The sequence below is a fragment of the Caretta caretta genome, chromosome 6 (genome assembly GCF_965140235.1).
Source record: "Caretta caretta isolate rCarCar2 chromosome 6, rCarCar1.hap1, whole genome shotgun sequence".
NCBI classification, from domain to species: Eukaryota; Metazoa; Chordata; order Testudines; family Cheloniidae; genus Caretta; species Caretta caretta.
The window spans coordinates 130611783-130638111 of record NC_134211.1 but is presented as its reverse complement, the minus strand read 5'-3'; the positions used below and the strand labels follow the sequence as shown (position 1 = coordinate 130638111).

At 43.4% G+C, this 26329-nt stretch overlaps 1 long non-coding RNA gene across 1 annotated transcript in view; it reads left to right on the top strand.

Annotated features, from left to right (window-relative positions):
* The first annotated feature begins 75 nt into the window (after positions 1 to 75).
* Positions 76 to 26329, top strand: part of LOC125639053 (uncharacterized) — a 61155-nt gene continuing 34901 nt past the window's right edge. Inside the window, exons 1-4 of the long non-coding RNA XR_007357367.2 lie at positions 76 to 905; positions 11736 to 11828; positions 12792 to 12860; positions 22466 to 22613. This is a non-coding gene — a long non-coding RNA (uncharacterized LOC125639053). The remainder of the gene's footprint in view (positions 906 to 11735; positions 11829 to 12791; positions 12861 to 22465; positions 22614 to 26329) is intronic.

The window sequence follows — 26329 nt, the reverse complement described above, 5'->3', positions numbered from 1 at the left end:
TGGAAGAGATTCTGAGCTTATATATGCAAGCAGCTCTCTTTGATAAGAAGGAAGACCAGCAGAAAATCACAATCCTCTTAAACATTGCAGGACTTGAGACAGTTGATGTCTTTAATAGCATGCAATTAAATCAAACAGAGACATCAAGTTGTGACATAATTTTGCAGAAATTTGAAGAGTATTGCATACTCCAAAAGAGTGAAACATTTGAAAGGTATAAATTTCACTTTAGAAGACAAGAGGAAGAAGAGTCCTTTGAAGAATTCCTAACAGAGCTGAAGCTAATGAGCCAAGCCTGCAACTACGAACAATTAACAGATTCAGTTATAATGGATCCAATTGGAATTGGAATCAGAGACCCAGAGCTGCAAAAATGACTACTGGAAGATATGGATCTCACTTTGGATAAAACAGTAAGACTGTGTCAGGCAGCACAAATCACTCCAAACAGAATAAAAATAATGGAAGGAAAATAGGACACCGCCAATCTTGATAGAGTGACAAGAGAGAGAAAAAACTGGCAAGCAGTAAGTCACTAGAGAACAAAAAACACAGAGAAACCTGAAAAAAACAAAACGTGAGAGTTCACAAGCGACAGCTTCAAGCATGGTACAAGATGTGGACACAAATACAGACCTTAACAATGCCCGGCTTTTGTTAAGCGCTGCAACGTTTGTAAGAAATGCAGTCATTTTGCCAAAGTCTGCAACCAGGATCAACAACAGCAGACAAGGAGGCAAAGCCTGCATTCCGAAGCACTAATCTCGGAAGAGAGTACAGACAGCAGCACAGAAGACGAGTTTTATCTAGGAGTTGTATCTGAAGAGGAAGGAACAGATGAATGGACAATTTCCTTAGAGACTAATGGGACTCTTATAACCTACAGATTGGACACTGGAGCTCAGGTAAATGTTGTTTCAGATACTAGTGTTAAAAGGCTGAAGGGGAAAAAAAGCCAGGAAACATGGTGAGCAAACAGGTTAAACTCAAATCTTATAGTGGGGAACTCGTTTCAACTAGTAGTATGCATGTACTAGAAGTGAAGGTAAAGGATCAAATAGAACTCATAAACTTTGTGACAGTTAAAGGGAATAAAGCACTTATATGGGTTTAAAAGCATGTCAAGCCCTTGGGCTGATACAAAGAGTACACATGGCAGAGGAGATAAGGGACATAGGCATAGAGGAACAGTCTCAGGATGTTTCAAGGTCATAAGAAAACTAGCAACTGAATATAAAATTGAACTAACAGAGCCCAATTGTCCCATCATACATGCCTCTAGAAATAGTCCTCTAAGGATGAGAAAAAAGTTCAAAGAAGAACTGGATTGTTTAGTAACAACAGACAGAATTAGAAGAGCCTACAAATGGGTGCACTCACTAGTAAAAATTTCGGTGGGGAGGAGGACGGAATACAGATTATGCCTGGATCCTTCGGAGCTTAACAAATATATCAAAAGGGAGCATTTTCAGTTCCCTACCAGGGAAGATATTACTGGGGAATACGGCTGATACAAAAGTATTTTACTACTTTAGATGCATTTTCTGGATTCTGGTGGATTCCCTGAGATGAGAGGAGTTTCAAATTATGTATTTTTATTACACCATATGGAAGATATTGCTTTCTCAGATTATCACTTGGTCTAAAATCTATCCACTCCAGAAGGCTTTCATAGGACTGTAAAGCAAATATTTGAGGGAATTGAAGTGTACACAGATTACATTCTCATCTGGGGCAGCACAACAGAAAAACATAATTACAGGTTAAAGAGAGCATTGGACAAGACGAGAACAGTAGGCCTGAAGCTAAACAAAAATGTAAATTCAGGCTCAGAGAAATTACCTATTGAGGAGAAAGGTTAACTGAATAAGGGGTATGTATTGATTGTAGCAGAGGGCAAGCTATAACAGATATGCCACACCCAGAAAATGAAGAGGGACTACAGCTGTTCACAGGAATGGAGAATTTTGTTGAGATAGATAGATAGATAGATAGATAGATAGATAGATAGATAGATAGATAGATAATGATAATTTGGCTGGATTAACCAGCAATCTCTGCATACTAATGCAAAAGAATAATCAATGGATGTGGGATACTAACCTGGACAAAGAGTTTGGCAACGTAAAACAATTGATTCAGAAAGCCCCTGTCCTGAGGTATTTTGACAACAGAAGACAGATCAAATTGTCCACAGATCCTCCAAAGAAGGCATAGGGGCTCCATTGCTACAAAATATGAGCACCACCTGAAGACTGGTGGCGTACGCATCCAGCACTCTTACAAAAACAGAATGCCATTATGCCCAAATTGAAAAGGAAGCTTTAGCCCTGGTACATGGCTGTAAAACAAAGATCGTTCGTTCATTTATGGAAGACAAGTTGTTGCAGAAATAGACCATAAGCCTGTGATATCAATGGCAAAGAAGAGCTAGTGGACACTCTGCCCTGGTTACAATGACTGGTTTTCAGATCCAATTGTCTGATTTGGAAATAGTCTAAAAACAAGGAAAAGAGTAGGTGGTAGCACACTGTAAAGAATTGGGGCCTATCTCATAGGAGACACCTCCTACCCGGCCAGACGTTGCTCTTGCTGAGCCAGCTCACCCCCTGGGGTCATTGTATCGAAGCTCTCATAGACTCCAGGGAAGCAGTTTCCAGCAGAGTTAGGTAATATTTTAATTTATTTCAAGGCTTCTTAACAAACAAATCAAACTTCACTGCCTCTTCCCTCAGAGCCCGCCCATGCTGAATAGTCACTTCCTCAAGTCTGCCCGTCACACCACTAAGCTCAGCAACCCAAACGTTCCTGGCCCTTCCCTTAGAGCCTCGGTAATACAGTTGCTCCAAACCAGTGACCCCTCAGCTTTCTAGGAAGTGTTGCTGACCCCCTCCCTCCAAATCCTGCTGCCCTCTTTTATGAGAATCAGCCAATTAAGTGCCAGCTCTTTTCCCCAGGTGCCGTGGACGGGGCTAATCAGCCAGCCAGGTGCTGGCCTCTGACCACAGAGGAATGGTATCTCTCAATACCTTCATACACACACATTGTCCAGACCATTTGATCAAACTGGAGTAGAAACAGAGGTGAAGTCAGACAGAGTGCATGTCCACTTGATAAAGAATTGTCCCGGCTCAAGTTGCTGGGACTATAGCTAATGACTAGACTTTACAGAGGGTGATCAAGGCTATTACCACAGGGTGGACAGGACATCACGTATCAAGTCCACATTTCCAGTTCAAAGCAGAACTGTCTCTCATTGATAGTGTATTGTTTAGAGAAAATAGAATAATAATAGTGCCTAAGACGTTACAGGCTGACATGCTCACAAGAATACACAAAGGCCACTTGGGCATGGAGAAATGTAACCACAGAGCTGGAGAGATACTGTATTGGCCACAAATGAACAATGCGATGGAGAAAACTGTTAAAATGTGTGAAACATGTCAACAGTACCAACCTAAACAGAAAAGAAGAGCCTATGCTGGTATACAATGAACAGATAAGGGCATGGTCCAACGTTGGTGTGGATTTAGTTGCATATGCAGTAAAGACTATGTTTTGATTTTGGATTATGATTCTCATTCTCCAAAGGTTGTTTCATTAGAAAATACCACATCAAAATGTTATAATGTGCATGAAACCCATATTTTCCAGCCATGGAATCCATGAAGTGATTATGTCTGATAATGGTCCACAGTTTGATAGACATGAATTTAAATAATTGGCTGCAGTGTATGGGCTTAAGCAGGTAACTTCCAGTCCCAGGTATTCTCAAGCCAACCGTTTTGTAGTGAATGGCGTGAAAATTGTGAAAAGACTTTTGAAAAAGACCGCTGACTCAGGTACAGAGCAGCATCAGTGAATCGTGGGCTGTCACCTGCAGAGACATTGTTGGGCAGGAAGTTGAGAACAAGACTCCATAAGTTAGTCGTGAACCCTAATGGCAATACTGATTAAGGTGTCCATAAGGAACATTGTAAGTGTAAGCAAAAGATATATCATGACAGCAGCTCTAGTGTGTTGGAGCTGTTGAAGCGCAGTGATGCAGTGTCTATTCATGATAGTTCTTGCCAGGCACAGAGGCCAGTAGTGATTCATGGTCACCCCACTACCAGATGAAGTACAAACTCCTGTAGGGCATACATTTTGGAGGAACAGGAGACATCTGCAACTCTTTCCTGAAGAAGAGGGAGGTAAGGAGGCAGATTCTTCACTGACAGCTACAGGCCAAAGCCCTGAGAAACCCAATGAGCATCCTTCAGCCCAGTTCTGCAGAAAGAACCTGGGGATTACAGTGGACAAGAAGCTGGATATGAGTCAGCCGTGTGCCCTTGTTGCCAAGAAAGCTAATGGCATATTGGGCTGTATTAGTAGGAGCATGGCCAGCAGATTGAGGGAAGTGATTATTCCCCTCTATTTGGCACTGGTGAGGCCACATCTGGAGTACTGCGTCCAGTTTTGGTCCTCCCACTACAGAAAGGATGTGGACAAATTGGAAAGAGTCCAGTGGAGGGCAATGAAAATGATCAGGGGGCTGGGGCACATGACTTACAAAGAGAGGCTGAGGGAACTGGGGTTATTTAGTCTGCAGAAGAGAAGAGTGAGGGGGAATTTGATAGAAGCCTTCCATTACCTGAAGGGGGGTTCTAAAGAGGATGGAGCTTGGCTGTTCTCATTGGTGGTAGATGACAGAACAAGAAGCAATGGTCTCAAGTTGCAGTGTGGGAGGTCTAGGTTAGATATTAGGAAACACCATTTCACTAGGAGGGTGGTAAAGCACTGGAATGGGTTTCTTAGGGAGGTGGTGGAATCTCCATCCTTAGAGTTTTTTAAGCTCAGGCTTTGAGCAGGGGGTTGGACTAGATGGCCACCTAAGGTCCCTTGCAACCCTAATCTTCTATGATTCTATGATTCTAACCAGAGCAGTCAGCTGATTCAGCTTGTACAAGGACTGAAATGGTGCCTCGTCAATCTAATAGACTGTGACAAGTATCTGAAAGACTCATGGAGTCAAGAATCTGATGGTATTTGTAGAGAAACAGTTGGTATATATATAAAATTGTTTGGGATTGTCTTTACTGGAATGGGGAGATGCCAGGAGTATGTGCTGTGCCTTGAAGAACAGAGTGTATGTTAGCGGGAACTGGACTGGGGCTAGAGAAAACTGGTTGGAAGGAATCCAGTGGCAGCTTCACAGACACACAGCTAGGAACTCATGGCTCTCCTTTAGCTTATGTAATTGTGCTTTAGTTCTAATCAAGCCTCACTTTTTAGAGTCCAGACTGTTTCTCCTCCTTATGAATGCAAAAGAAAATATAAAGGAGTACTTGTGGCACCTTAGAGACTAACCAATTTATTTGAGCATAAGCTTTCATGAGCTACAGCTCACTTTATCGGATGCATGCAGTGGAAAATACATTGAGGAGATTTATATACACACAGAACATGAAAAAATGGGTGTTATCATGCACACTGTAAGGAGAGTGATCACTTAAGATGAGCTAATACCAGCAGAAGAGTGGGGGGGGGGGAGAAAGCCTTTTGTAGTGATAATCAAGGTAAAATATAGTGGGTTTCTGGAGAGAATGGGAGGTGCCAGCTTCAGAATAACTTGTGTAACTGACATGTGGCCCTCTATTAGCCACCTCGGAAGATAAGGGACCTACTACTACTTTCAGCTCATGTGGAAGAGTCAACATGGTTTTTCTAAAGGGAAATCATGCCTCACCAATCTACCAGAATTCTTTGAAGGGGTCAACAAGCACGTGGACAAGGGGGATCCAGTGGATATAGTGTACTTAGATTTTCAGGTTTCAGAGTAACAGCCGTGTTAGTCTGTATTCGCAAAAAGAAAAGGAGTACTTGTGGCACCTTAGAGACTAACAAAAGCTCAGATAAATTTGTTAGTCTCCAAGGTGCCTTTTCCTTTTCTTTTTAGATTTTCAGATGTTTGATAATGCAGCAAGGAGGAAGATCGCACCTGAGATTTCCAAGAGAGCCCAGAGGATCAAGAGATTCATCTTCCATTAAATCTAAGATGAAAATCTCAACGATTAGCATAATTTTCCACTAAATCCACAAGGACCAGTGTCAGAATGAACAGCCACGGCAATTCCTCGCACCTGCATTTGTGTCTGGGAGCAGCTGAGCAAAATCCACAAATAGCGGTGGAGATGCTGGACATCTGAACGGCCCAGGGAACAGCCGGTACAGACCATTCAGGGCGCCAGGGGAGGCCCTTGCAGTCCTGATGCACATTCCATGTTCCCTAACAAAGGAAGGGGGCATAGTGCTGCACAGCCAGCAGAGGGGCTTATAGAGAGAGGGCTCTGTTACCTGGCAGAGAGGCAGCCCCTTTGCCCCAGGAAGCTCAGGGCATCTATCTGGTCAGACTTGGGAATCAAGCAGAGGAACAAATGACGAGCTTTCGACCTGCGCTGACCTCCTCCACAAATACACTCTCTGAAGGATCCCAGTCTCACTTTGATGTCTGGATTATGTGTCCATATGTCTGGAGTGGCTCAGGAGCATGAGTGCCAACCTCAGGGCGGAGTATTAAGAGCTAGGGCACAAACCCGAATCTGGTTGTGAGTTCTGTACTTAGATTTCACCAACCAAACATCAAGTGTGAACTCCTCAAGCGCGATCACAGCCTTAACATGGAGTCACAGACAGTCCACTTGGCCACTGCCACTCAGGAAAGCTTGTCTCTGAGACAGATGGTCCCTTTCATCAAAAGTCACAACAATATTTAGGTTACTCTCAGTCACAAAGGATCAGTCCCTTACCCCAGGTCAATTGTACCTTAGATCCTATACCAAAGACAACACTTGTAGCCAATCCTATAATAAATTAACTAAAGATTTATTAATTAAGAAAAATAAATGAGTTATTTACAAGGTTAAAGCAGGTAAACACACACACAAGAGTTACAGTCTTTTTTTCCCAAAAGTTAATAAAAGCTGCTGTAATGTGCAAGCACTATATGTCCTTTAGGGCTAACTGAGGCTAAGCAGCTGGGGATCTCTTGCTTATGCTTAGAAATCTTGCCCTTCCAAAGTCCAAGCAGCACAGAGATCCAGTTTCGTCTGGTCAGGGATTTTTATTCCCTTTCTGCAGAGTCCACCTCCATGTCTTCTCCTCATGGTTGTCAGGGGAGCAACCAACAAAGTCTTTGTCCTTTGCTCTTTCACAGTGGTTTCAATGGTGTGATTTGGATTCAATGGGTCTTCTTGTGTGCCGCACCTAACACCTTCTGTAGGAAGCCAGCAAAAGTTATCAATGTTTCTTTCCTCTTTGGTAAGTTACACAGTCACTGAGGTTTACAGTGCAAACACTTGTTACCTGGGGTTCTTTCAATGCAAAGCTCTTGGTAACTTTACTTTGTGCAAGGTGGTGTCAGGAAATAAATCAAAGGAGACACAGCCATCTGACTGCCACAAGCAGGACAACACAAGAGTGCTCTCACTTAAAGCTATACTTTACTTAGTCTTAAGCACTTACACATGTCCGCAGCAGGTTAGTAAAACACCCCAAAAGATCCCAGATGCATATTTACCCAGGGTCTTGAGGAGGTCTTAAGGGGATAACTGCAAACATCCAGTGGTCGGTCGTTGTCTGCAGGGGAACTTGAGAGGTGGCCAAGCATGCAAGTGTCCATCAAGCTCAGATTTCTTCCTCTTTTTATATCTAACTTGTTAGTATTACGTAGCTTGTCCATTAACAAAATTGCTGAGCAGACGCTAAGTTAAGGGGAGAGCTCTCCAGACTGTCTGGTGGGCAACTTTCCATCAGTCAGGCAGGGGAATTTTCCACCAGTTAACCAGATGTAGAGCAATAGTTCACAATTGCTAGATTTTCCATCTTGCAAAAACCGCATGCTTCGGAAAAGCAACTCAAGTCAGGAGGGCAGAGGGTCATGTTTATTCCTTGAGGTCACTCACTTCACCTCCCATCCTGGTCTGTTAGATGTGCTAAGATTTCAGAAAGGCCTCCTTCTAGCTGCTTTCGGCAATAGACGTAACAATCGGTATGCCAGCCGCTCACAGTGGTTTAAACATGATACTGGGCTCTGGGCTATCAAAACTCTGCTCCAACACATTCACTATACCTTATAACATGGGGTGAAGATGTTGTAAGTGAGATTAGATCATGCAGCACATACAAACATTTCATAAAGTCTAAACACATTTGCATAAATCAAATACCTATTTTAACAATATGAACACACAGGGGAGCCAGACCGTTTCCAGCTGTGCATTCGTCACTGTTCAGTTGGGGCCTAGAGGCCTTGGCAGGACTGGCATCTGGTTGGCCAGCAGCACAGTGAGCTCCAGCAGATATGCAATTCCTCTGCAGGATCCCTAATCTGGATTTACATTTCAATCTCATAGAATTTAGGGGTTGTTATCATGTGCCAAAGTTAGGAAGAGAAGTCCATATTTGAGAATCCACCTCAGCATTAGCTCCAATGGGAGCCAGAGGTGCTCAGCACCTCTGACAGTAGGGCCTATGGGTCATTTAGATGCCTAAATATGGCCTTAAAGTGCATTAGTTTAAGTACCCACTTGTGAACATTTGGGCTGAAATCACTCCTCCCTAGCAGAAGCGACTGCATTCACATCACAGGGGGAAATAAACACTGATTCTGTATATTTTCACTCTCTTCCTGGTTTCTGCATTCAGTTTTTTAAAGGTCTCCAAGCTACACTGGCTGTGCGTTCAATGCCATGTGCTCAACAATAGTGCCGTATTGATCACACCCCACAGGGCATGTGCTTAGAGGTGAAACAAAGACAGAAGGTAAATCTTATTCTCCTCGTAAACAGTCTAAAATCCATGTTACATATTGACAAGAAAGAACCTGTTAAAATTCCTGTTGGAAAACTGAAATACTGTTTTTCTCCTTAAAATGTGAAAATGCTGGAAAATACAAAAGGCTTCATTACAACTGAGCATTTCTCTTGGAGAACTTTAATTTTGCATGGCTGTGGGAGCACTGATTTATCAGCATCTCCTTTGATGCTTCTGATCCTATGAGGCACTATAAATAAACATTTAAACTCATTAAGTATAAAAGACAGGAAAATTTAATAATGAGATATGAGCTTTTCCAAGCAGATCTTTTGGTCCTGCTTTGATCAGGGGGTTGGACTAGATGACCTCCTGAGGTCTCTTTCAACCTTAATCTTCTATGATTCTATGAGTCCGTGCCTCATTCTCAACATAAAAGTGTAGGAGTGAAACACAAAGACAATGTTATTGCCAACGGAGAGACACTTCCCTTGTCAAGGTTCAGTTTAAATCATCACCTTCATCCCATCAGTCAAGCCCAGTTGTGCTGTCCTTACAGTGAGTAGTACCTCACTCTGCAAGCGGTTACATTCATTGAGAACAAGAGTACGCGCAGAGTAAAGTGTAACACAGCTAGCCAGGCTGTGAACCTCTTCCTCCCACTCTACAGTGGAGATGCCAATTCCAGGCCTGCCCAGATGCACTTCATTGAGTGAGCACGCTCTGATACAGTGGGTGAAAAAACAGAACCTTCCTTTCACAGGAGAATTTCAGCATTTTGAAATTCCCACCCGAAACGGCATGTTGAAATACCAAAAGTTTCATGAAACAAAACTCCAGGAAGCTTTGAATGGGAGCTGTTGACATGGAAAATTTGACAATGGTCAATTGGAACAACATGTCAACAGGACATTTCCATGCCACTACGTTTTTCATTTTGATTTTCCAGATCACAAAATAGAAATGATTAACTAAATAAACATTTTTCCCCAGAGAAAATTTTGACAAAACCCTATTTTCTGATTGGAAATTTTTTTGTGGGAAATGTTTTGACCAGCTCTACCCCTCAATTTCATTGAAAGCTCTGCAAGCCAACCCAGCCTGGATAAGGATGGGAGAATCTGCTCCAGTGAGTCATGTGTGTTACTCACAGCCATTCATGGACCTAAAAAGGTTTGGGTCTTCACTTCAGTTTAGAGAACATGAGAATGGCCATCTAGCCCAGTATCAAAGGTCCATCAAAGGTCCATCTAGCCAGGTACCCTGTCTTCAGACAGTGGCCAATACCAGGTGCTACAGAGGGAATGAACAGAACAGGAAATCATCAAGTGATCCATCCCCCTGTCGCCCATGCCCAGCTTCTGGCAAATAGAAGTTAGGAACACTTCGGAGCATGGTTTTGCATCCCTGTCCATATTGGCTAATAGCCATTGATGGACCTATCCTCCATTAATTTTTCTAGTTCTTTTTTGGACCCTATTATAGTCTTGGCCTTCACAACATCCTCTGGCAAAGAGTTCCACAGGTTGACTGTGCGCTGTGTGAAGAAATACTTCCTTTTGTTTGTTTCAAACCTGCTGCCTATTAAGAAGTAGCTGGAAATGCAGATGTCTGTGCAAGTAACACTCAAACCCCTCAGATCCCAAAAGCACAGCAGAGGGAGAATATTGCCACAGAAGTCAGCTCTGTTGTGTTTCTTTATCTTAAACTCCCCCACCCCCAAAATTTAAGGATCAAGATTACCAAAGGTAGAAACCTGCTTGCATACACCAAAACTCTGTGTGCCAAAACGCAACCCCATATTTAAGTTCACAATTATGTGTGCTGATCAAACAATTACCCACCTGAACACCCAACTTTGCAAACCTTTAGCATCAAAATGAGGAGCAAATGCATCCCACTCCTCCCTTGGGAGCATGGAGCTGAAAGCAGCACATCTGTGTGGATGGTACTGCTATAATTCAAATGTTAAATGACAACAGTGAACATGAGGGTGGGAGGGATTGATGGTTCTTCAGCCTATTACCCCTTCTGCTCCAGTCCTGTGAAAGCCCCTTTTCAGGTGTTCCTCAAACAGGCGGAGAGTAGTGGCTGTTCTCCAGGGCATCATACACTTGCCATTCCCTACACAAGTCAATGCTGACTCCACATGCATTTCCTCCTGCCAGTTCCTCCATCATAAAATCAGCTTTCCCACTCCTGGAGGAGGGGATTTTGGGAGGCACCATGGGAACAACTCTTGCAACGGCTCATGCAGAGCCTTCATAAAACTGTTCCCGACTCCCCACAGATCTCCAGGAACCCAGCTTCCCTGCCTGCTCTGTGGCGTGGGATTGAGGGAAGCAGTACAAACTCCACTCTCTTCCCACCCAAGTGAGTAACAGCTGGACATCCCAAGGCCACGCCCATTGAGTGTTCTGTCCCCGTACCTAGTTGTAGCCAGAGCTGATCGGGAATTTTCAGTGTTGCTGAAAATTTTCAATTTTCTGTTGGGAAAATCAAAATGGATTATTTCATTTCAGGTGACTCTAACCTGAAACAAAGCATTTCAGGCCAAATCAACAAACCAAAATGGGACATTTTCATTTCAAAAGATCAATTTTTTTGTTTCAATTGAAAGCGTCAAAATGAAATGTTTGGACATTTCCAAATCAAAATTTTTCAGTAGAAAGTTGTTCCACAAAAAATTTGGCTATTTCAATTTATTGTCCCCACTTGGGATGAAAAGAAACATTGAAATCTCAGACTTTCCCTGGGACAGATGGAAATTCCAAATGTCCCTCAGCAGAACAGTCTGTTTAGAGGACTATGTGACCCCGGATATCTCAGCCAAGCATGGCCTTTCTTTGCGCAGAAGCTAAACAAGAGCTACACACTTGTACTGGCAAGGAGAGAAAAATAAAGTTTCACAAATAAACTATATATTATATGTTCTCTTACAGTTCTGCACTGCCTGCCTGGTTTGCCTGAGAATGAGGCTCCGCTCTGCAGCATTAATCCCCACGTTAGGGGTGAATTCTGAATGGCCCTCAAAGGTTTGCTGAGACATATTTACATACATACATTGTTTAGGGACATACTTTCTCTGTAATATTTTGGTATCAAGTGTATTAAATAAACAGGATTAATTTGTGCTTTTCTATTCCTTCTTTTCTACCCCTTTCTCTGTCACTTCACTTTCCCCTCTCTAGCTATGCCTCTATTTTTCCACCTGTATTTAAGATTCTGGATTTATTTTTTTTAATCGGGTTTGATTCTCTAAGAGCATATCTTTCATCCCTCTCAGGCATGTCTGGCTTTTAGAATCTGCCTTTGATAAAGGAAATACTACTTTTAAGTAAATATTGTAGGTTAAGTATTCCTATACAGATTCTTTGGAGGAAAGTTTAAAGAGTACAGAATATTGATCTGGCAAAAAGCTTAAGGTAAACTGTCTTAGGTGTCTGGAGCTACAGAAAGCACAGAGCAGAAAGCAAAGCTAACAATTTTTTCCTGGTTTCAGGAAAAGACTATTTTGTTTTTGCCTATACCATTTTTCTCATGTTCACCATAAGTAAAACGTCTTTTACTTTCAAATGACGAGAGTGGTTCATTAACACAGAAGGGAGGCACATCCAAAGCTTATTTTTACTTGTCAAAAATCACTCCAACACCCAATCCATTGCAGTGCAATTCACAATAGAGACAACTTGAAGAAACAGAAACAGACACATATAGGAGGCTTCTCGGGAGAAATTTTTAGTAAAGTTTCCGAAAGTTCGACAAATATCAGCTACATTGACTAACTCTTTTAGTTTGGATCTTGGAAAGTTAATTACTAGTATGTAGACATCGAAGAAACTCAACATGCTTTGAAAACAGGAATTCATTTGGCCTTACAACAGTAGAATTTAAGTACTATCAAATAGCCAATTGTTCAGTCATTCACACCAATTGGTTCCTTGTGAGGTGCTTCAGTTAACTGCCATTTTTGTCTATTTGGATGTTATGTTCCTCAGGTCAAGGATCGGCATTTGCATTGAAAGTACAGCATCTAGCACAATGGGACTCCAGTCTCACGTCACCGAGTAAGTCAAATTAAATCACATAAAAGTTATAAGTTTTTAAATATTTTGTTGTCAGTGTGCCTCGAGATAGGATATGCATGTGGCATTAATAAAGAATAATTCAATTAATTAATATTTTTCATAGCCTAAAAATTACGCATCAACTCTCAGAGGTGTGAATCACCATTTCCTAAATTAAAATTATTTAATTTATGACACAAAAACTGAGCACACCTTCCCTTTAATCTCCCTGCTGTTTAATTCTGTGTGAATCCCGATTTTTGTACCTATTGGTCACGGAATACATAATGCTCAGCTATAACAGCATCTCTGAGGAGTAACTTTTTCTACCGTCTGTGGGGGTTAGGACACTCCATCACATCCCAGTGGATAATGACCTGACCTCAGTTATATAATCGTTCATTATCTCTTGGCTAGACTGCAGCAGTGCAATATACTGGGGCATGAAGCCTTCAGCTGTGAGGAAACACCAGCTAATTCAGAGTCCATCTCCAAGGCAACACAGCTACTGTGAGCACATCAAACCTGTACTCTGCTTTCTGCACTAACTCCCTATAGAATATCGAGTCAAGTTATCTCTCGGGTGCCAAATTACCTGGGCCTAGAATATCTAAAAATTCACCTAACACTCCAAAATGAGGATCGTGGTTAACTCTGCTCCTCAGGTCCAGCGGAACTTTCTGCCACGCCACAGAGGTGGCTCTCAAAGGCTCTGATGACGTCTTCCTGGCCACAGCTCAGAGTCATTGTTCCATCCTCATCCTCCCCAACCTTTCAGCTGCTTTCAACCATCTACCACATTCTTCTTGGGATCACGTCTTCCCTTGGTTTCCACAACTCTGGTCTCCCTTTTACTTCTTCCCTCTCGAATCACTCCTTCAGCGTACTCCTGCAGAGGATCCTCCTCATCCCTGCTCCACTTTTCTGTATAGCTTCATCCTCAGTCCCCTTCTCTTCTCCCTTTATACCTTGTCTCTTGGTAATCTCATCCACAAACACAGTTTCAACTGCCACCCCTATGTGGACGATTCACCGACCTACCTCTCCACTCCAAACCATCTCTCTGGGATGTCCAACTGGTGACTTAAGATCAGCATGGTCAAAATATAACTCCTCATCTTTACCCGCACAGCCTCCCCACCCCTTCTTTCTCGATCACTAAGGACACCACCACCATCCTCCTCCTCACTCAGGCCCATGATTTGGGCATCATCCTCCACTCAGCCCTCTGTCTATGTCCTCACATCCAGGGTAAGTCTTGCAGAGTCTTTCTTTACAACATCTCGAAAGCCACATCTACCCTTGGAGCTGAGGGTGTGATTCCCAGCTTGGGCAGATATACTTGCACTACCTATTATTAAGCGAGCACACTGAACATGGTAGTCATGTAGATATGGTAGTATGGGCCATGGGAGCAGTGACACGGGCTAGCTTCCCTGAGTACATACCCACAGAATCCAGGAGGGTTGGGATTCATTCCCCTAGCTCCCAGCGTAGAAGTAGCCATGGATACGGCCTTTCCTATCCATCCACACAGCTCCAACTTTCAACCAGACTCTCATCTTGCATCATGATTACTGTAACTCCCTTTCTTGAGAAATGCAACCTCGCCCCACATCCATGCAAATGCTGCTGCAAATATCGTTTCTTAGCCTACGCAGTGTAGCTGTAGCTGTGTCGGGATAATAGAGAGACAAAGTGGGTGAGGTGCTGTCTGTTATTGGACCAGCTTCTCTTGGTGAGAGTTTTATGTGGCTCAAAAGCTTGTCTCTCTCACCAGCATAAGTTGGTCCAATAAAAGACATCACCTCACACACCTCGTCTTTCTAATTTCTTAGCCTGTCACTTTGACCATATCACCTCTCTGTTTGCTTCCCTCTCCTGGCCCCCTCTTCTGCCTATCCAAGGCTCTTCATAGTCAATTCCCACTCTACCTATCCTCTCTCATTTGCTCTCAATCTGTCCATGCTCACCTCCTATTGGTCCATCACTCACTTGGTCCATCACTCACTTATTAAATATTCAAATAAATACTTTCTCGCATTCGCCTCTGCTGCCCCTCGCACTTGGGAGAAGCTCCCTGTAACAGCCACAAAGCTCCCTCATTATGCTCCTTCAACACCCTCCTTAAAACTCCTGTGCCATGAGTCCTCCCAAAAACCTGGCAATGGGATGGGTGGCTGGTGAGCTGAGACCACGGCCTAGCCTGCTGACCAGTACTGCCTCATTGTCTCCATGTACTTCCCTATCTCTTGTCTCATGTCATACTCAGATTGGAAGCTCTTTGGGGTAGGGGCTGTCTCTTTATTCTGAGTTTGTACAGCGCCTACGACAATGGGGTCCTAGTCCATGACTCTGACTCCTAGGCACTATGGTAATACCAATAATACCACAAGGGTATAGCTCATCTGTGTAGGAGATAATTTTATCTGAGGCTAGGCCAAGACTTTCGACTCAACTCCCACTGGAACTAAGGAACCATCCCAAACCTCACCACCTCCTGCTCCGAGTGCAACGTGCATCTCTCTGACCTGCCTTCTCCAATATAAACACAGAGCAGAGTGTACAATACATAGAATCATAGAATATCAGGGTTGGAAGGAACCTCAAGAGGTCATCTAGTCCAACCTCCTGCTCAAAAGCAGGACCAATCCCCAATTAAATCATCCCAGCCAGGGCTTTGTCAAGCCTGACCTTAAAAACTTCTAAGGAAGGAGATTCCACCACCTCCCTAGGCAACGCATTCCAGTGTTTCACCACCCTCCTACTGAAAAAGTTTTTCCTAATATCCAACCTAAACCTCCCCCACTGCAACTTGAGACCATTACTCCTTGTCCTGTCATCTTCTACCACTGAGAATTGTCTAGAACCATCCTCTCTGGAACCACCTCTCAGGTAGTTGAAAGCAGCTATCAAATCCCCCCTCATTCTTCTCTTCCGCAGACTAAACAATCCCAGCTCCCTCAGCCTCTCCTCATAACTCATGTGTTCCAGACCCCTAATCATTTTTGTTGCCCTTCACTGGACTCTCTCCAATTTATCCACATCCTTCTTGTAGTGTGGGGCCCAAAACTGGACACAGTACTCCAGATGAGGCCTCAGCAATGTCGAATAGAGGGGAATGATCACGTCCCTCGATCTGCTCACTGTGCCCCTACTTATACATCCCAAAATGCCATTGGCCTTCTTGGCAACAAGGGCACACTGCTGACTCATATCCAGCTTCTCATCCACTGTCACCCCTTGGTCCTTTTCCGCAGAACTGCTGCCTAGCCATTCGGTCCCTAGTCTGTAGCTGTGCATTGGGTTCTTCTGTCCTAAGTGCAGGACCCTGCACTTATCCTTATTGAACCTCATCAGATTTCTTTGGGCCCAATCCTCCAATTTGTCTAGGTCCCTCTGTCTCCTATCCCTGCCCTCCAGCGTATCTACCACTCCTCCCAGTTTAGTATCATCCGCAAATTTGCTGAGAGTGCAAACCACACCATCCTCCAGATCATTTATGAAGATATTGAACAAAACCTGCCCCAGGACTGACCCCTGGGGCACTCCACTTGACACCGGCTGCAAACTAGACATGGAGCCATTGATCACTACCCGTTGAGCCCGACAATCTAGCCAACTTTCTACCCACCTTATAGTGCATTCATCCAGCCCGTACTTCTTTAACTTGCTGACAAGAATACTGTGGGAGACCGTGTCAAAAGCTTTGCTAAAGTCAAGAAACAATACATCCACTGCTTTCCCTTCATCCACAGAACCAGTAATCTCATCATAGAAGGCGATTAGATTAGTCAGGCATGACCTTCCCTTGGTGAATCCATGCTGGCTGTTCCTGATCACTTTCCTCTCATGTAAGTGCTTCAGGATTGATTCTTTGAGGACCTGCTCCATGATTTTTCCGGAGACTGAAGTGAGGCTCACTGGCCTGTAGTTCCCAGGATCCTCCTTCCCTTTTTTAAAGATTGGCACTACATTAGCCTTTTTCCAGTCATCCGGGACATCCCCTGTTCGCCACGAGTTTTCAAAGATAATGGCCAATGGCTCTGCAATCACAGCCGCCAGTTCCTTTAGCACTCTTGGATGCAACTCGTCCGGTCCCATGGACTTGTGCACATCCAGCTTTTCTAAATAGTCCCTAACCACCTCTATCTCCACAGAGGGCTGGCCATCTCTTCCCCATGTTGTGATGCCCAGCGCAGCAGTCTGGGAGCTGACCTTGTTAGTGAAGACAGAGGCAAAAAAAGCATTGAGTACATAAGCTTTTTCCACATCCTCTGTCACTAGGTTGCCTCCCTCATTCAGTAAGGGGCCCACACTTTCCTTGGCTTTCTTCTTGTTGCCAACATACCTGAAGAAACCCTTCTTGTTACTCTTAACATCTCTCGCTAGCTGCAGCTCCAGGTGCAATTTGGCCCTCCTGATTTCATTCCTACATGCCCTAGCAATATTTTTATATTCTTCCCTGGTCATATGTCCAACCTTCCACTTCTTGTAAGCTTGTAATAACATGTTTATTAAAAAAACCTACTGCTCCCTGCACACACACCTCTCCCCCTGGGAAGAGGATGAGACACAGGGTATGACTACACACCAAAGAATAACCCCTGACTGCCCTGTGACAGCTGACTCGGGCTTGCAGGGCTCAGGCTGTGGGGCCATTTCACTGCTGTGTAGACTTCCAGGCTTGGGCTGGAGCCCAAGCTCTGGGATCCTCTCACCTTGCAGGGTCCTAAAGCCTGGGCTCCAGCCTGAGCCCAGGAGTCTGCATAGCAATGAAACAGCCCGGCAGACCAGGGTTTTTCTTTGCTGTGCAGACGGACCCACAGAAAGAACCACACAACAGATGTTAGTCACTTAGTGCACGACAGCAAGCATTCACACCTTATAGTCAGGATGGCAGAATAAGAACCTGCCTAGAACAGAATCCTGCTATAGAGGACACTTCACCCCCCCAGGAGACTTCAGCCCTTTTGTGCATTCATGGAGGAGCCATGGACAGAAGTACCATGCTGCCCATCTTCCACATGACCCGCGCACAGAGCTCCATGCTGAGGCAGGAAAGGGGCTGCAGCATCCATGGATCTGGTCCTAACACAAGTGGCAGAGAGGCGCTGCAATCTGCTAGTTCAGTATCTGAGGGTTATTCAGGCTTTACATCGGTTGGAGTGTACTTAATCTTTATTAATACGGATGAAGCTTTGCTTGCACTTCTCCCACCTGATATGTTTGCTACTTCTCCATGTAGCAATTCATGCTAATCTGCGAGTACAGTAATCTACGAGTACTGAATTTACTTAAGAGAGGTCAGTGCAATTGCCATGCAACCAACAATTTAAGAGCATTTAGTCCTTTATACAAGATGTTAAATTACACTTTAAAGGTTGTGTGTAAAAGAAAACTGCAAACTAATTTCAGCAAACTGCTAGAACTGGAGGTTACACATAATTAAATTCCTGCATGCCAATTTTAAAATGATCTTAATATGAAATTAAAAGTCCCATTTTAATAATGCCGTCAATATTTCTAGTCATTGGGGCTTGGTGTTTAGATGCCATTCAGTGAAAGAAACAGCTTTCGTCTCCTGGAAATTTTCAGGTAGCTGCATGTTTTGCTCTTTCATAAAATCACATCAATAATTGTTCTATTGCTCTACGTTAATGTAAAGCCCCCAGATCTGCTCTATACATTTATAAATAAGGCACCTGCTAACTCAGTGGCCTCATCTCTTTAGCGGCAAAGAGTCCTGTGGCACCTTATAGACTAACAGACATATTGGAGCATAAGCTTTCGTGGGTGAACACCCACTTCATCAGATGCATGTCATTCTTAGAACTGGCTATTAAACTGCAGACTCTTCCCAAAAATAATCATACCCCCAGAGAGTTGGATTTCTCTCCTCTGCCTGCAGCAATCAGCTGTTCTTGACCTGATCTTACAAGGTGCTGCACCTCAATGCCCCCTGTCTTAAATAATCACAGAAATGTAGGACTAGAGGGACCTCAAGTCCAGCCCAGAACCAAGTAAACCTTGTCCATCCCTGATAGGTGTTTGTTCAACCTGTCCTTAAAAACTTCTAGTGATGGTGATTCCACAACTTCCCATGGAAGCCTGCTCCAGAGCTCAATTATCCTTATAGCTAGAAATGTTTTCCTAATATCTAACCTAAATCTCCCTTCCAACAGAGGAAGCCTGTTACTTCTTGTCCTGCCTTCAGCAGAAATGGAGAACAATTGATCACCATCCTCTTTAAAAAACCCTTAACATATTTGAAGACTGTTATCAAGTCCCCCCACTCAGTTTTCTTTTCTCAAGACTAAACAAGTGAACTTTTAAAAAACTTTTCCTCAGGGGTCAGGTTCTCTAAACCTTTGATCATTTTTGTTGCTTTCTTCTGGACTCTCTCCAGTTTGTCCACATCTTTCTTAAAGTGTGGTGCCCAGAACTGGATACAGTCCTCCAGATGAGGCATTGTCTGTGCTGAATAGAGCGGGACAGTTACTTCTTGTGTCTTGTACAAAATACTCCTGTTAATATGCACCAAAAAATATTAGCCTTTTTCACAGGTATGTCCCATAGTTGATTCATATTCAATTTATGTTCCACTAGAACCTTCAGATCCTTTTCAACAGTTCTACCATCTAGCTAGTTATCCCCCACTTGACAGCTGCGCATTTGATTTTTTTTCTTCCTAAGTGTAGTACTTTACACTTGTCTTTACTGAATTTCATCTTGTTGATTTCAGACCAATTCTCCAATTTGTCAAGGTCATTTTGAATTCTAATCCTCTTCTCCAAAATCCTTCAACTCCTCCCATCTTGGTGTCATCTGCAAATTTTATGAGCATACTCTTCGCTCCATTATCTAAGTCATTGGTGAAAATATTGACTAGTACCAGACCCAGGACTGATTGCTCCAGGACTCCACCAGATGCACCCCCACTCCCAGTTTGACCGCAAACCATTGATATGTAACTTATATTTTAAATTGAATTGAGAGTTCTGTGGTGAATTATAGTGAGTCCCACTCCTGTGTGGCCATGGTTTTAAGACCAATAGGTTGGTCTTAGATTTAGAGGCTCTAGGAACACATGAAGAATGAAAACTGTGACTACGCACACAGTCACAAATAAGAAATCTTGTCTCTTTTGTAAGTTTTTGCTAAACAAATGATTAAGGTTACAATCACAAACAAATATATAAAACCTACGAGTGTCCATGCAGTAACTAATGCCATATTCATACTCATATACTCAAAGATACTATGGAGTCTGGTGGATCTCTCAACAGGGGGTCATTGATAGAGGGGTGGTTCCTGCTGGGGTCTTCCCAGTGAGATCTCCCGTAAGCATCTTCCCACTTTAACCTGACCAGGGGACCTTTTTATCTTGTTGTTCTGACCACGCCTAACACCTTATGCATATGCATGAGGGCTCCAACCTCCTTTTCCTTACCTGTACTTCCACGCCCCATAAATTTTTGGGTGCCCCACTTTTCATAGGTGGTTCTCTTATTTCCGCTTTTTTCTTATTAGGATCTTATTAACATTTACGTCAACTTGTTTCCCAGGTAACCTGTGGTCAGAACAGAACATTCCGTGACATCACAATCGGGTGCCATGAGGTCTAGATCGCTACATTGCAATCTATTTTTCTGTAACATCAACTATTGGCACATCCTTTACAGTAATCTTGTGGCTTTATTGGCATAGGGTCAGTCTTGGGTCACCCACTCATGTCTAGGCTCCTTAAGCCTGAGGCCTAGTGTGGCTAAGCTGAAATCTTACAGGCCTTAGTCTATTGCATTACAGCCTTGCTTTACTTACATACCTAATACAAACTCATCACTCCTAAATACTTGTCAATCTTATACTCCTATCCTACTTAAATCTATTCATCACACATTGAGTATTTGTGACATACTGTATGGGTTCACCTGACAATAACACAATTCAATGATAAAATGAATTGACTGGCTACATATAACTACTTTTTAAGTATGGTCTTTCAACCCACCTTACAGTAATGTAGTCTAGAGACTACATCTTCCTATTTAGCTTACGAGAATGTCATACGGGACTGTGTCAGAAGCCTTCCTTGTCAGAAGCCTTCCTAAAATCAAGATGTATCACATCTACTGCTTCCCCACCAGCCACTAGGCCAGTAACCACATCAATGAAGGAAATGAGGTTGGTTTTACACAATTTGTTCTTGACCAGGAGTTGAAAATGCAGGAGGGCACTCTGCTTCTTGTGGGATAGAGGCTTTTGCCTGATACTCTAGAGAGACACCCAGCAGGCTTTGGCTCATAGATTGTTTTCTGTTTAATTTCTTTAATGTCAGTCTGAGGGCCCAGTGCTGGAGTGTTCACAGCATTTATACCTGAGCAAAGGCTGAAGAAAGGGCCTCTTACATATGGGGCAAAAATGAAAGAGGAGTAATCACAGATCACACACGATTGTCATAGTCATTGGAAATAAAGTCCAGGCTCAGCAATCAGTACAAGTCAGCTTGATAGCCAAAGAGAACCAAACTGTACAAAAATATGGCATAATTTTACGTGACCTCTTTAGAAATGATCATTAAATTAAGAGGTGATATCATTACACTATGACACATACATGTTCAATACTCATTTGATACATTTCATTGATCTATCATTGCATGTATGACAGTAATTTTTTTACCCTATTTGACTATGACTTCCAAAAACATTTAACAGCATAATTTATGTTTATAAAGTCCAGAAATGCCCTCCTCCTCTCATCTATCGTTGCTGCAGATTTTTGAATTCTATTTATCTTTTCTACAGTGTTTTTTCCCATGGGTCTTCCAATAAATCCAGGTTTAACATTTTAAAAGGTGGTCATAATTTGATGCACTGCTGACCAGCTGTTGCTTTGGTGGGGGGGGAGGGTGTCTGTTGAAGAGGTTTGGGGATCTGAGGGTGAAGTCTTGCTATTTGGTTACTTCTATTCTTCATTGCTCATGTCATTATACCCTTAGATTTTAAAGCTTAAATTTAGTCCTACAACAGGGACCTCTCCAAGAGGAATGCTAAGCAACTTCTGAAGAGAATGTGAGAAAAAGAAAAAGAACTACATGCAACTTGGTTTTTTACATGGCTGAGTCTAGGGCTCAATGCTAAAATATCACTGAGACATTCTGGAACTTTTAAACTTTCACTAATAAAGCTCCCCAACTCGATCATACTATGGGAGTTTCTCTAAAAAGATGAACTTCAGAACCTTATTGTAAAAACTTCTGAGGGATTCTGAAGGCTTAACTGAGCAGCTGTCTCTGTGGCTCAGGGCTGGAGGCTCGAAAGGATCCTGTTATCTATTCTAATAATTGGCTCATGTCAGATGCAAGCTCTCTTCGGTAACCTGTTACAGTCAGACCTAGTTAACCTGTGCCTGGTATATCAGCAAATCTGGGTGTCTAAAGAATTGAGGGGCAAAGTAAGCAATCTGAACACAGGCACATGCTATTGGCTTGATTATTTGAACTTACTTATTCCATTTAAAATGTAAATCTACTTTGCAAAAATAAAGAAATAAGGATAATCATATCTGGGGTTCTTTTGTTTTTGTTTGTCTGAACTCAGATGAATGGAATTCCAGTCCACCCTGAAATCATTCACTCATTGGAAGAGAGCAGCAGATCTTGGTATCAGGCTGTGAGTCACAAAAAATGCGGGACTGGTCAATAGTGCAGAGGGCAGGCCACTGATACAGAGCAATCAGGATCACTTGGTAAGATGGGTACAAGCCAACATTTCACTTTTCTGTCATTTCAAGGTGAATCAGAACATTTGATTGTTTGGATTGACCTGAAACATTGAATTTTGAACCTGTTGAGAAAACCAGTAAACTTCACTTCTCTATCAGCGCATTGCCTTGTGGAAATTATAGTCTGGGCCCCTCATTCTCTTCTATAGGCTGGGCCCCCTGGAGGACAACAGCTTCTCATAACGCAATGAATATAACCTCCTGCGTGAGCTGCATGGTCCATCATGGGAATCACATTATTGTGGGTCCATTTTGGGAAATATAGTCCAGGCAGGGTGGGGAGTCTATTCCATAAGGGATATCAGGCTCACAAACTACAACTCCCGTGATGCAATGTACCACTTAAGAGGGGGGACAATTAAAAAAATACAAAATACTCAATGGTTTAGAGAGGATAGAATGGGAGCGTCTGTTCACCCCGTCTCATAAGAACAAGAGAACAGTCAGAACTGATAAAAAGAAACATGCTCTCATACAACAGATAGTTAAACAATGGACCTCATTGTCACATGATGTCAGTGAGACCAAGAGTTTAGCTGGATTGAACAACAATTGGCCATTTATTGGGATAATAGGAACATCCAGTGTTATATGGTAAATATTAAAAACACACCTAAGAGCTCTGGAAGGGCTATAACCCCAAAAGATTCAGGGTGTGGCCCAACATTTAAATATTGGGGTCAGGAGGAAATTTCCACTGGGGGCAGATTATCCCATAACTGTATACTACTGGGATTCTTACCTCTTCCTCTGAAGCATATGGTACCAGACCCTGACAGAGATGGGATCATGGACTAGACCAGGGGCGGGCAAACTTTTTGGCCTGAGGGCCACATCAGGTTTCCGAAATTGTTTGGAGGGCCGGTTAGGGGAGGCTGTGCCTCCCCAAACAGCCAGGCGTGGCCCGGCTGCTGCCCCCTATCTGACCCCCCACTGCTTCTCGCCCCCTGACGGCACCCCCAGGAATCCTGCCCCATCCAACCCCCCCCGTTCCCTGTCCCCGATGCCCCCCCCCCCGGGGCCCTCCAACCACCTTCTCCCTGACTGCCCCCAGAACCCATCCAACCCCGCCTCTCCTTCCTGACTGCCCCCCCGGGACCTCTACCCTCCTTCAACTCCCCTGTTCCCCGCCCACCACCCCGAACTCCCCCGCTCCCTGCCCCCTTACCGCACTGCCTGGAGCACCGGTGGCTGGCTGCCCTACAGCCGAACCGCCTGGCCGGAGCCAGCCACGCACCACGCAGCCCAGAGCCCAGAGTCTGGCCCGGCTCTGCAGCTGCACTGCCCCAGAGCTCGCAGCCCCGCCACCCTGAGCATCGCACCGGCGGCACCATGAGCTGAGGCTGCGGGGGAGAGCGACAGCAGTGTGGGGGCGGGGGGGAGCCTCCCAGGCCAGGAGCTCAGGGGCCGGGCAGGAGGGTCCCGCGGGCCAGATGTGGCCCACGGGCCATAGTTTGCTCACCTCTGGACTAGACAGACCAGCAGTCTAATCCAAGAGGACTATTCCTATGTTCCTATATTCCTATGTGGTTCAATAAATTTTCAGCTGGCTCCTCTGCAAAAGCTGGGTTTCACCCTAAGGTGAGTAAACTCTGGTAACTGGAGTTAGTCATTTTTATTGAGTTAATTGCCATTAAATGCCATCTTTTTGCCATCAGCCAATGCAGTTTCGTTTAACCTGGCACAGTGTCCCCAGATACATACTCCTTTTTGTGGTATCAATTGCTGCTTTTGGTACAGAATGTTCTCATAGTTGCAGATGAGCTAATTAATGGCCCTTTGTGCCACAGTTTCTTACAAATAAGAATCACTGGAATCATTTGGGCTGGTAATTTATATTGCAACATAAAACCATATAATGATCCCAAGAGAAGTTAAGCCTCACCACCAACGGGTTTTTTGTATATTAATAAATATCTGCTAAGATGAATAAATCATTACACAGCAGGCTGCCTTTATTGTACTTTGCAATTCACAGAACAGACCCCAGAAGAGTATATTTTAACACCTACAATGGCAGTGTGAAGAGTTCTCTCCTGTCGGCTCATGCTGCCATTTTTGAATCCTCCTAATTTAAATAAACCATTAGCCAGCTTGTACTTTTGCTGCCCTTTTTGGCAGTTTGGTTTTTATGGACTCTCTTCAGATCATCCTGTGTTTGCTTTCTAATTAGACTAGGTCCTAAAGAACACCTAATATCTGCAGCAGCAGAAACCATAGTATATGCAGTCTGCTATCAACAGATGAACAAGGATACCTTCTGGCACAATCTTTATGGCCTAGCTGAATTGAGCAATTGCTTTAATTCATCACTTTAATAATCCAAAGGACCATTCAATTGTGAACTATTCTGGCTACAGTTTTGGGGATTTTGACCAAATTTTTGCTAGACAATGTACCGTTTATAACAGGGTTTATTGTAATTAAGCCTTTCCCTGTTTAAAATGGCCTGCATGCTATACCACTGTATTAATGTGAGAGATAATAGCACTTCCCTCCCTTACAGGGTTGTTGCAAGGATAAAATCCATTAGTTAATTAAAACTGAACTTAAAATATATTTAAACTAGAGAGTTGCATCCTTCAATACTTCTGTAGACCAAACTATACACCCAGAGAGAAAGCAGCATGTTAAGCTGCTGCCTGTAATACATTAGCAGTAGGGGGTACCAGAGATAATCCTCCACATAGAAACTGCATGGAAATTGGAGGGAGGAGCACAAGTTTCAAGATGCTCCAGGAAGTCAGTCTGTGTGCACATGGCTGGAATGCCAGCTGCAGTGGCAACATCTCTGTAAATAGTTCTCTGAATAAAATGCCAGTTTAGTTTTAGAAACCTGGAGTTCTTTCATGTTGTTACCCAGCACATGAAACATTTCTATCTGCAGGACCAGACAGCCCATGGACCAGATTTTCCTCTAAATCAGGTTTTTCCTGTTTTCTGATTTCCACCAGAATGACCAGGCTTTCTGCTTATTGATGCCTAGGACCATCCCAGAAATTTTGGAATTGAGCAATTGATATTCAAGAGTGACCATATTACAGACAGACAAAACAGAGGAATGCCATGGAGGTAGATCCTCTCTTTGCTTGGCCAACTACCTACTGAAGAGAAGTCCTTTGATTGCAGGGCAGTGACTGGGACTTCCTCTGTGTGTGGACAGCACCTAGCACACTGAGTGCTACCACAAGACAACTAAGGAATTATTATTAATACTCTTAGATAAATTGTCCCACCTTTTGCTTGCCACTTGGTGAAACAATGAAGGGAACCCTAGAACATGTTAAAGTGCATCATACTTACATTACTGTGTGTGGCCATTCGTTAGCTCCTAGACAAAGTACTTTAGGAAGTGGAACAGCACATATTTAGATCAACAGTACAGTGCTGTATTTTTATACCCCTGATTCAAATTATGCCTCTCTTTCCCACAGAACAGGGATAATTTCTAGACATCTGAAACTGTGGCCAAATCTTGTTCACATTGCTCAACTGAATGGAGACCTCAGTGGGACTATTTGTCTGAATAAAGTGTGGGGAAATGGCCCCCAAAGATAAATATTTTTGTAATTCATCATTTCAATTCTGTATGTTTTATGCTACTCATGAGACAGTCACAAGAATACCAAATTATTCCCCACACTAAAGGCCATTCCTAGACATACCAGACCCACAGAGCA